General features: G+C 28.6%; 1 protein-coding gene across 3 annotated transcripts in view; it reads right to left on the bottom strand.

The window, feature by feature from the left end:
- Positions 1-9,686, bottom strand: part of LOC117174566 (inositol-trisphosphate 3-kinase B) — a 157,529-nt gene that overhangs the window by 69,369 nt on the left and 78,474 nt on the right. The window lies entirely within an intron of this gene.

Raw genomic sequence — 9,686 nt, 5'->3', positions numbered from 1 at the left:
TAAGCCGTTTCCCTATCGTGGTAGGCATGACTCACTCTGTGAGGAAGGGAGTAATTTGGGGAAGGGTGTGTAAGTTTTTATAATAATCTAGAATGCTGCTCCGACACTGCTTCGACAGGGGTTGCTGATCAATCTCTCTAGTGATCATCTCAAGTGAAGATCTTCACAAGTTATCATGTGAGGCTCCCCACTCGGACCCATTCGTATTTAAGGTCTTTTGTTTCCGGGGCATTTTGAATATCAAGAAAGTTTTTCTCATATAATAAAGAAATTTTTTTTTTAATATCTAAACTCAACAAAAAAACTACTTCTAAATGGCTGATCTAGCTTAAGATCCTATCAGACACATTCACAGGGACATTAAAAAAAAATTGTATTTTCGAACTCCTGGGCTCGAATTATATCGACATGCGTCAAAAAAGTTGGTTTGAAAATTTAGGTATTTACAAACCTCCGTCTATGGGGGAACAATATGGTAATTGTTCACGAAAATTGGTGAACAGTAGAGGAATACATTATTTTAAATAAGGTTAATGTATGGACCATACTAAATCTTCGGATTTTGAAACAAAAAAGGTTCCCTTTGTAAACAAACATGAAGTAGTTAAACTTTCATTTAAGTGAATTAATTTTAATTGAAAAAACAAAATAGTTCAATTTTCAACAAAGAAGGATAATGCAATTAGTATTTAATAATTATTATTGTAAAATACTAAAAATCAACTGGGAGGCCAGGATAGCCGGGAAATAGTCTAGAATTTTCCAGTGTTGAAAATTCATCTTTTTGGTAGAAAATGTAACTATTTGTTTCAAAATTCAATTGTTGTGTAGAAAGCTTACCTTCAGGCTTAAAAATATAACTGCTTGGTTGAAAATTAATCTGTTTTGGTTGAGGATTCAACTATTTTGTTATAAGTTCGTCCTTCTGAGTTCAATTAAGAAATTTCAGACAAAAAACTTTACCTAATTTATGGACTGACCCAAACCAGCCACTGAGATAATTTTCCGATATGTTGTGAGTATTTGAGTTATCGACACATTCTTTTACCCAATTTGCGACGAAGTTCAAAAATATTTTTCAACGAAAAGTAAATGAATAATAGCATTAGCAGACAATTGTGAGAAAATAATGTCTTTAGTTTGATTTTCTTAAAAGTAGTAACAAAATTGTATCAGCGTTAAAAAAAAAGTATAAAATAGTCTAAAAAATTTCTAGTCGTTTTCCGATTTAAAATCAATTTTCTGATCCTTACAATATTCTTGGATTTTTTTTAAATTACTCTAGAAGAAGATAGAAGCACAAAAACATATCACGTCAAGTAGGATAAGAAAGCTTTATTCTGATTTTCCGAAAGGCTTAACGATCCTTTAATAGGCATAACGGCTTTGTGACAAGTCTTAGAAGAATCTTTAACTCCATGAATGGTGCAACGAGGGCATTCAACTTGAACGTAACATCTTGATTTCTGACGTCATAGCCTGCATGAAAGAGTACTTACAATATCCACTATATTATAAGCCTTGTGCCAACGAAAGATGAATGCGCGTTTAGTTTACTTCATGACGCACGTTTACATCAACCGGTAGCCTATAATCGAATTTAAATGCAAATATATACCCAAAATTTAATAGTATTCTCGCAATTGTCGCAACTTTCCCGTGAACCCAAAGGCTAATAAGAATATTTTATTCTGCAATACATAATTGCTCGAAACCTAAAGTGTTCAAGGAAAATCAAAATTCTCTTCAGATTCAGGTTGGCCTTACTCAGAAAAAAATGTTCTTCAACCAAGCAAACTGTTCTCTTAGACATACCGTAAAACGGGGTAACTTCGGACGTGTGGGGTAAATTCGAACATCCCTAAATTGATAGTTTACATTATTCAAGATGGTTTTAATCAGAATTTGGAATCAGTTAAAGCCTTAAATGGTTCTAGATTATGTTTCAAAGCACTTACAGTAATTTAAAACCTTCAATTTAGAAATATCCAAATTTACCCCACATGCCCAAAATTGCCCAGTTTGACGGTACATGAAAATTTGGTTGAATTAAACAAAGTTTTATTGATTCAGCAAGATATTTGATTGATCAAACCAAATTTTTTGGTTGAATCCACCCAATACTCCATTTACCAAAATATTTTGTCAAAACAATCAAAAAATTTGGTTTGGTCAACGAAATATTTTGTTGTGCATATAGTAACCATATTCTATGGTTGAACTAACAAATTTTTTTTTATGCAACTAAATCTTTTTCTGAGTGCGAAGAAATTCATTTTCCCTGGCTATTAATAATAATAATAATATATTTAAATACCAAAATTCTAAATTTGTTACATTTTTAATGTATAGAATCTTTTATAAATGGAATAAAACAATCTTAATTTTGCATTTTTTATTCCCAGGGCTGCAAAAGAGTGTAATTTACTTAAAAATGTGAAAAAGTGATCTACTTAAAACAAAAAGTGAACAAAAGTGCCTGTTTTCTAAACCAAAAAGTGACTAAAATGGACTAAACGTGACTAATGTTCTTTTGAATTTATAATAATTCGATGAAATGCATAAGAATGCCACGTGAATTTGAACAAATTCAGGAGAGATTTGAAAAACAGTATAAAAGTTAAATTGGAGTGATTTTAGAAGAATTCAAAAGAACTTTATAAACTGCCTAGAAATTCAAGGTGAGTTTGAAAAACTTCAGGATTAGTTTAAAAAATGTAGAAGAATTCAAAATTAATTGAAAAGAATTTAGTGAAAATTCCAAGAAATCTAAAAGAAAATTGTAAAGAATTCGGGATAAATTAATAAGAATTCAGGGTGAATTTGAAGTAAATTCCAATGACCGAGTGGAAAAAAATTCAAAGTATTTCACCGATTTCAGCAAAATTAGAGTGAATTAAAAAATAAGTTAATGAAATTGAAGAGAACGATGAAATTCCACAGAATTTGAAAGAATAGAATTTAAAAAAATTTCAATAAGAAAATTCCCACCAAATTGAGTAAAATGAATGTAAACAAAATACGGAGAATTTTTTCAAAATAAAAAACAAATTTAAAAAAAAATTAATTTCATTTAGAAAATTTTTAATACATTTTGTTTAATAGTTAAGATCAGTTGAAAAATATCCTAAATAAGAAAAAAAATATATTCCAAAAATTTTTAAAATCGCTTGAATCAAATTCGAGTAAATTTATAGGAATTTAAATGGAAATCAGAAAAATTCGATAAAATTCATAAAAAATTAAGGCGAGTTGAAAGAAAATAAAAAATATTTAAAAAATAATTTAATTCCGTAAGTTTAAAATGAGATTAGAAAAAATAAACGGAATTCATGAAAATCCAAGTAAATTAAAAAAAATCAAGAGAATTCTAAAAAATTAAAAATAATCCAGCCTATAATATGTAATAGAAATTAAGGGTGAATTCCTAAAATTCACATAAATTGCAAAAAATATTTTAAAATCTCTTGAAATCTTTTAAACTCTGCGAAAATCCATCACTTTTTGTAAATAAATTCTTTGAAATTCATTAAATTACTATGAAATCTCGTGCAATTCTATGAAATCCATTAATATTTTCGGAAAATTTACTGAAATACCTTCATATTTTTAAATTCTTTCGAATTCTTTTAAATATCCTTAGAATCTTTTGAAAAACGCCCTAACAATTTTCTAATTAGTACATAATTCTTTGAAATCTTTTAAAATTCCCCCAAATATTTCAGATCTTTTAAAGTCTTTTAAAATCTCTTAAAACTTTTCAAAGCTTTTGAAAATTCGTTGGGATTTTTAAACATATCCTAAAATCTTTTAAATTCTTTAAAATCCCTACAAATTGTTGAAATAAACTGAAAATTCCTAGGAATCTTGTTAAATATCCTAAAAATTTTGGTAATACCTTTAAATATTTGAGAAATTCTGAAATTCCACGAAATCCCACAATTATAAGAAATTCTTGAAACACCCATTAACATTTTGTTAAATCCCATAAAATCATTAAAATCCTTGAAAAATTTGTAATCTCTTGAAAATGCCTTGGAATCTTTTAAAATACCCTCAAATATTTCAAATTCTTTTAAATCTTTTGTAATCCTTTACAATTTTTTAGAGCTCATGCAAATTTCTTGGAATTTTTAAAACTACCTTAAAATCTTTCAAAATCTTTTAAAATTTCCTTTGAATTTTTTTAAACTCTCAAAAATTCCTTGCAATTTTTTAAAATAGCCTACATTATTTCCAATTGCTTGAAATCGTTTGAAACCCCTTAAAACTTTTAAAAGCTTATGAACACTTTTCTGGAATTTGTAAAAATAGCCTATTATTTTTTTAATCCTTTGAAATCCCTCGAAATTATTGAAATGTCTTATCAATGCCTTGGAATATTTTAAAATACCCAAACATATTTCCAATCCTTTGAAATCCTTTTAAAGTTTTCAAATCTCATACATTTTTTGAAATTTTTAAAAATACACTAATATTTTTTAAATCTTTTAAAATCCTTTAAAATTCCTTGAAATTGTTGAAACATCTATTCAAAAATTCTGGGAATCTTTAAAATATTCTAAAAGATTTCCAAAGAGTTAAAAAAATTCAGAAGTAGGTATATAAATTGTTATGGTGCCATATAATAAAAAAGCGCTTTTCTAAAGGAAATTCATTGTTAAAAACAACGTTCTTCTTTCATATTTACTCCTTTCTTCGGTAGTTTTGGAAAAAATTAACCATTTTGATTTTTTTCAATAGGAAGACATTTTTTACTAGAAGCCGAACTTGGACAAAATTTATTTCATATTTCATAGAAAATAAAAAAAAATTCAAAGGTGGCCTTTTCGAGAAAATCCATTTTCAATACACCAAACTCTCGCTTTCAGTCACCCCGTTCTCAGCCTTCCTAAAACTGCTGGCTCAAGCAGTTTCTCAGGGGAGTAGGGCGAGAGCGGTTGCGACATTATATACATATATAGATACAGTGAAACCTCGATAATTCGAACCTCTATAATTCGAATTTACGATAATTCGAACTTTTTTTGGCCCCGGCTGAAACCTGATGTTTCCCACACTGTAAAAAATATTCTTGAAAATTACATTTCATTCTGTAACTTTTTCCTATGATTGTTGTGGGAAAATTTCACGTTTATTGTAAATTGACAGTGATTGTTAAAGGAATTTTACCATAAATGAATGAAATTTACAATGAACGTGGAATTTTCCCACAACAATCATAGGACATAAAAATACCAGTGATTTTTGTGGGAATTTTACACTAAAGTTTAACTGAAATAAGAATGTAGTTTCACATCGTTTATGTAAGCTTCCAACGATTAGTGTAATTTCACACGCGGAGTGTAATACGTTTTACAGCAGCAATGTAAAATTCCATAATCCTTGTAATTCCGCTGTTGAACGCTTGATGGCTTGGTGACCTGCGAGGCTTGCGAGTAAATTCAGTGCAAGATTGTGCAAAATTTTAGCAGCATTCGGATATATTTTAGAATGGAAATCGTGGATAGTGCTGGGTTGAGTGCATCACAAAGGCAAAGCGCAATGTGTTTTACTTAAATAAATTTGTTCGCATGTTTAGCATGCTTGCGAAAAAAAAAAATTTGAAGGTTACGGCTGTTTCGACAGCAGCTGATATAACTTAGGATGCGCCTATTTCGCCCACTGATCATAACCTTATAAGTTTGATGCGTATTTGTTTTGTAACAGCAAACCAAACAAAAAGTTTAATTTTTTCTGCCTAATAAACACATGACTCCTTTTATTTATATATGTTATTATTCTTACGATTTGATTTAATTAAAACATACATCAAGCGATTCAAAATAGCGGGCTAGTCATTGCGCATGCGCAACCTTTTACATCTGGAGTTTTACAGCGTCACTGGATTTTCACAAGGCGAATATAAAATTCCATTCTTCCAAAACTGCTTTTTACCATCTGTGTGCGATTTTACACTATCGTGTTATTTCTACCTAATTTTGGTGAATTTCCCACAGTAATAACTGGTATTTTTATATCCTATGACCTTTGTGGTAAAATTACATGAAACTTTTTACAGTGCATGTTAATACTTTTCGGTAATTCGAATTTCTCGATAATTCGAAAAAAATGTTGTGCCCCGCAGTGATGATAACCTCTATAATTCGAAGTACAGCTGGTCAAAATGTTCACGTTTGATTATGATTTTTTTGGCATTATAATATCAACTGAAAAAACATTTTCACACCGCTCGCATCGATTGCACTTCAAGGGAAATTCATAATACGTTTTATGGGACCTCGCTGTTTACGTTTCTGTCTCCCCAAAATCAGTCCAAGGCCATTTGAAGGCAACCCCCGACACTTGGCTGAAAGCGAGAGTTTGGTGTATTTTCAGAAAACCCGCCGACATTTTTTCAATTTTGAAAATTTTTATATTTCTTTAAATTATTCGATAGAGCTAAAAATTCCTCATCGCAAAAAAGAAAAACCCAACCGAACATGCATATTTGGTAAAAAAAACTGCATCAATTTCAAAAATATGTTGGCAGTTAGGAAATTGTAAGATTATATTCAACAGCTCACCATTCCTGAAATTTTTTTTTTAGCCAAACGTTGAAACACGTGTTCCTTCATTTTGTAACATACTTTCATATCAAAATATTCTGACCTCATGCAGACCTCATCGCATGATTTGAAATGAAATCAGTCTTATTTGAAAATTTCGATATACAAAATTGATGGTGCGTAAAATTCACAAATCTTCATCATAGATAAACAACCTGAAAAAAGGTCACTAAAAGTTTTTTTTATTATGTGTCACAAACAATCAGGTTCTCAACAACAATGTGTTCGATATATATTTTCACATACTACGCATAACAGGCCGTAGTGAAACCCCCTCCCCCCTTTAAAGGTAACGTAATATGCGGACGATCCCTATGTAACAGATGAGCGCTATTAAAAAATTGTCTTCAAGTGTCTCAATATGAGTTTTTATATCTTTAAGTATTTTTCCAAGCAATTTATAACTACATGTGTTATGATATTGAAAACTTGTATTTTTACCTCTGTCTATTCAGATTCTGTTTTTTTTTCTTATAAAAACGAGTAGGTAAGCTATTTATCTTTTACACCTTGTGATTCATGAGTAATTGAGACATGTACATAACGAAAGAAAACAGACGTATTTTCCACAACAGATGCGTAGAATAATTTCGCAATGATAAGAGAATTAATAAATGGGAACTCAAAACAGTATTTGAAATGCAGAATCAAATTTGTAGAATAATTTTTTTTCTAATGAATAGCTTATATTGGAAAGAGGTGACGATAAATCGACCTATGGACACTTAAAACTAATCAAATAAATCTTGAAAGCCCATTATAATATTAATATTAATATAATATGTAATAATATTCCCATCAACATACAGAGTAGTCGCTTAAAAATGAGGGAAAAAATCCCAATCATTTTGCGATTTACAACCAGTTCTCCCACTCATTCAAATGTCAAAATGTTAGCCTTCCAAACTGAAGGATTTTTTTATGACTTTATAATTATTCAAGAATGAACTACAATAGAAATTTTTTAACTTTTATAATTTCAAATTGGACATTAAAACTGGAACGATTTAAAAGCAGCAGCCTTCCAACTTCAAATAAATTCGAATTCGCAATTTTGAACTTAAGAAAATCTCAATTAAAAATGTCTAAAATTGAAACTGATGAAAAAAATTAAACCCTTCATTGAACAATTTTAAACTTAGGGCAATCCAAATTCGACACGTGTCCAAAATGAGATTTCTAAACAAAAATTTTGTCGGTGATTTTAAGAATTAAAATAATATTGCTGGCGATGTAATTTCAGATAAAAAATCTTGCAAAAAACATTTATTTAACAAATATTTTTTACAATTATACTGTTTCCAATTTTTAAAACAAATTTTTTATGGCTAAAATCGTTAAAAAAATTTAATTGATAAACTAATAGCTGCGTTTTAAATTTGTTTACTTATTTTCAGAATTGGAAGTAGAATTGCTAAAAATGTTCTCCCCTAAAAAATAGGCTATGATTTATTAAAAATTAAACATTTAAAAAGTGGTATGAAGCGACATTAAGCAAAAATTCAGTTAATAAAACTATAAATAACAAAATTCTTTTTTGAGTTTTAAGTGTCTTACATAAAAAAATTTCTTTCATAAGACATGACTAATAAAAGAATTTCAATTCTTAAAATCAAATAATACTATTTTTCCCGATACTGATTTTTATCACTGATTTTTATAAATTGAGCAATTAAATTTATATATGAATTTGAATTAATACCTTCGGAAATAAATAATGAAGTTTCATGCTAAAATTATTCAAATTTTTAACGCTTTCAATTAGAAATTGTCTAATTTTCAAACTATCGATCCTAAATTAACTGATTTTAAATGACTTTTATGTTTTAATTTAAAAGAACTTAAATTCTAACGAAAACGTCGATTTTTCTATTTAGTTATTCTAATTTGAATATTTTCTGTTTAAAGTTGTTCAAATATTAAAAATTTCAATTTGAAATGAAATTTTATAATTTTGATTCGAAATTATTAAATTTTTACGTCCTTATATTAGAAAAGTTTAATCTGAAACCTGTCTATTTTAATAATTATAATTTGATCATGTTTCAAGTATTAAAAATCTTTCATTTCTACTTAAGCAATGACAAGTTAAATTTTAAACTGAACCATTTTTAATGTTTCAATCTAACAGCATTCAACGATTTTAATTAAAAGTACTTTACCCTCAAAAAGCACTTTTGAAAATTATTCAATATTGAAAGTGTACAATTTTTAATATTTCATTTTGAAACTAGTAGCTTTAAAATAATTACAATTGAAAAATGTTCAATTTGATAATGTGTAATTTATCAACTTTTAATCTGAAATTATTCAATTCACAATGATTGTCGTAAGAATGGTAAAAGAGTTATAAAAGAAAGAAAGAAATTTTCATTTGTAGGCTCGAAATAAGGAGTCTTAAAACTAAATAGTTTAAAATTAAGAGTTGTAATTGTAGCAATTTTAAAGAATTTAAAAATTATATTTCAAAATATCGGATACAAGTGGTATTTAAATTGATATGATAGATTTTTCTATTTAAGATAAAAGAATTTTCATTTTAAAAAAATGTTTCCCCTGTCACAACAAATTTTGGGTTGTTTATTGGTCTGTTTCTTGGCGCACTGGCCACCCTGAAAATCAACTTTTGGAATAACTTCTCCTAAAAACATCGCACGTACAAATAGTTTGGCAATCTTGGAAGTAAAATAAATTATAAAAAGGTTGACCCTAGCGTGATAAAATCTACTTCATCAGTTCTGATGAACGAGTAATAAAATTCTGTCCCCATCGAGGGACAAGAGAAAGTGAATTGCAGACCATTTAAACGCGATTACAAGCAAAATGCATTGATGAATTCAAGTTTGTCGTTACCAACGATTATGTTTTTACGATGTACAGCCTAGGTAGCAATATGGAAAGTGGGCGATGTAATAGTATCTTTTTTTTATACCTATAATATTAGGGTACCTCATCAAATCCTTTTTTTTTTTTTTATTCCAAAAGCTTGAATCGCAAATTTATTTTTTCTGATGAGAGTATGATGCCCTATTTTTTCCAGATTAAGAAAATGTAAGAAGGATAAACTTTCAACCAAGA

Source organism: Belonocnema kinseyi, chromosome 6 (genome assembly GCF_010883055.1).
Source record: "Belonocnema kinseyi isolate 2016_QV_RU_SX_M_011 chromosome 6, B_treatae_v1, whole genome shotgun sequence".
NCBI lineage: Eukaryota > Metazoa > Arthropoda > Insecta > Hymenoptera > Cynipidae > Belonocnema > Belonocnema kinseyi.
The sequence above is the reverse complement of the archived record's forward strand: the minus strand, read 5'-3'. Positions and strand labels throughout refer to the sequence as shown.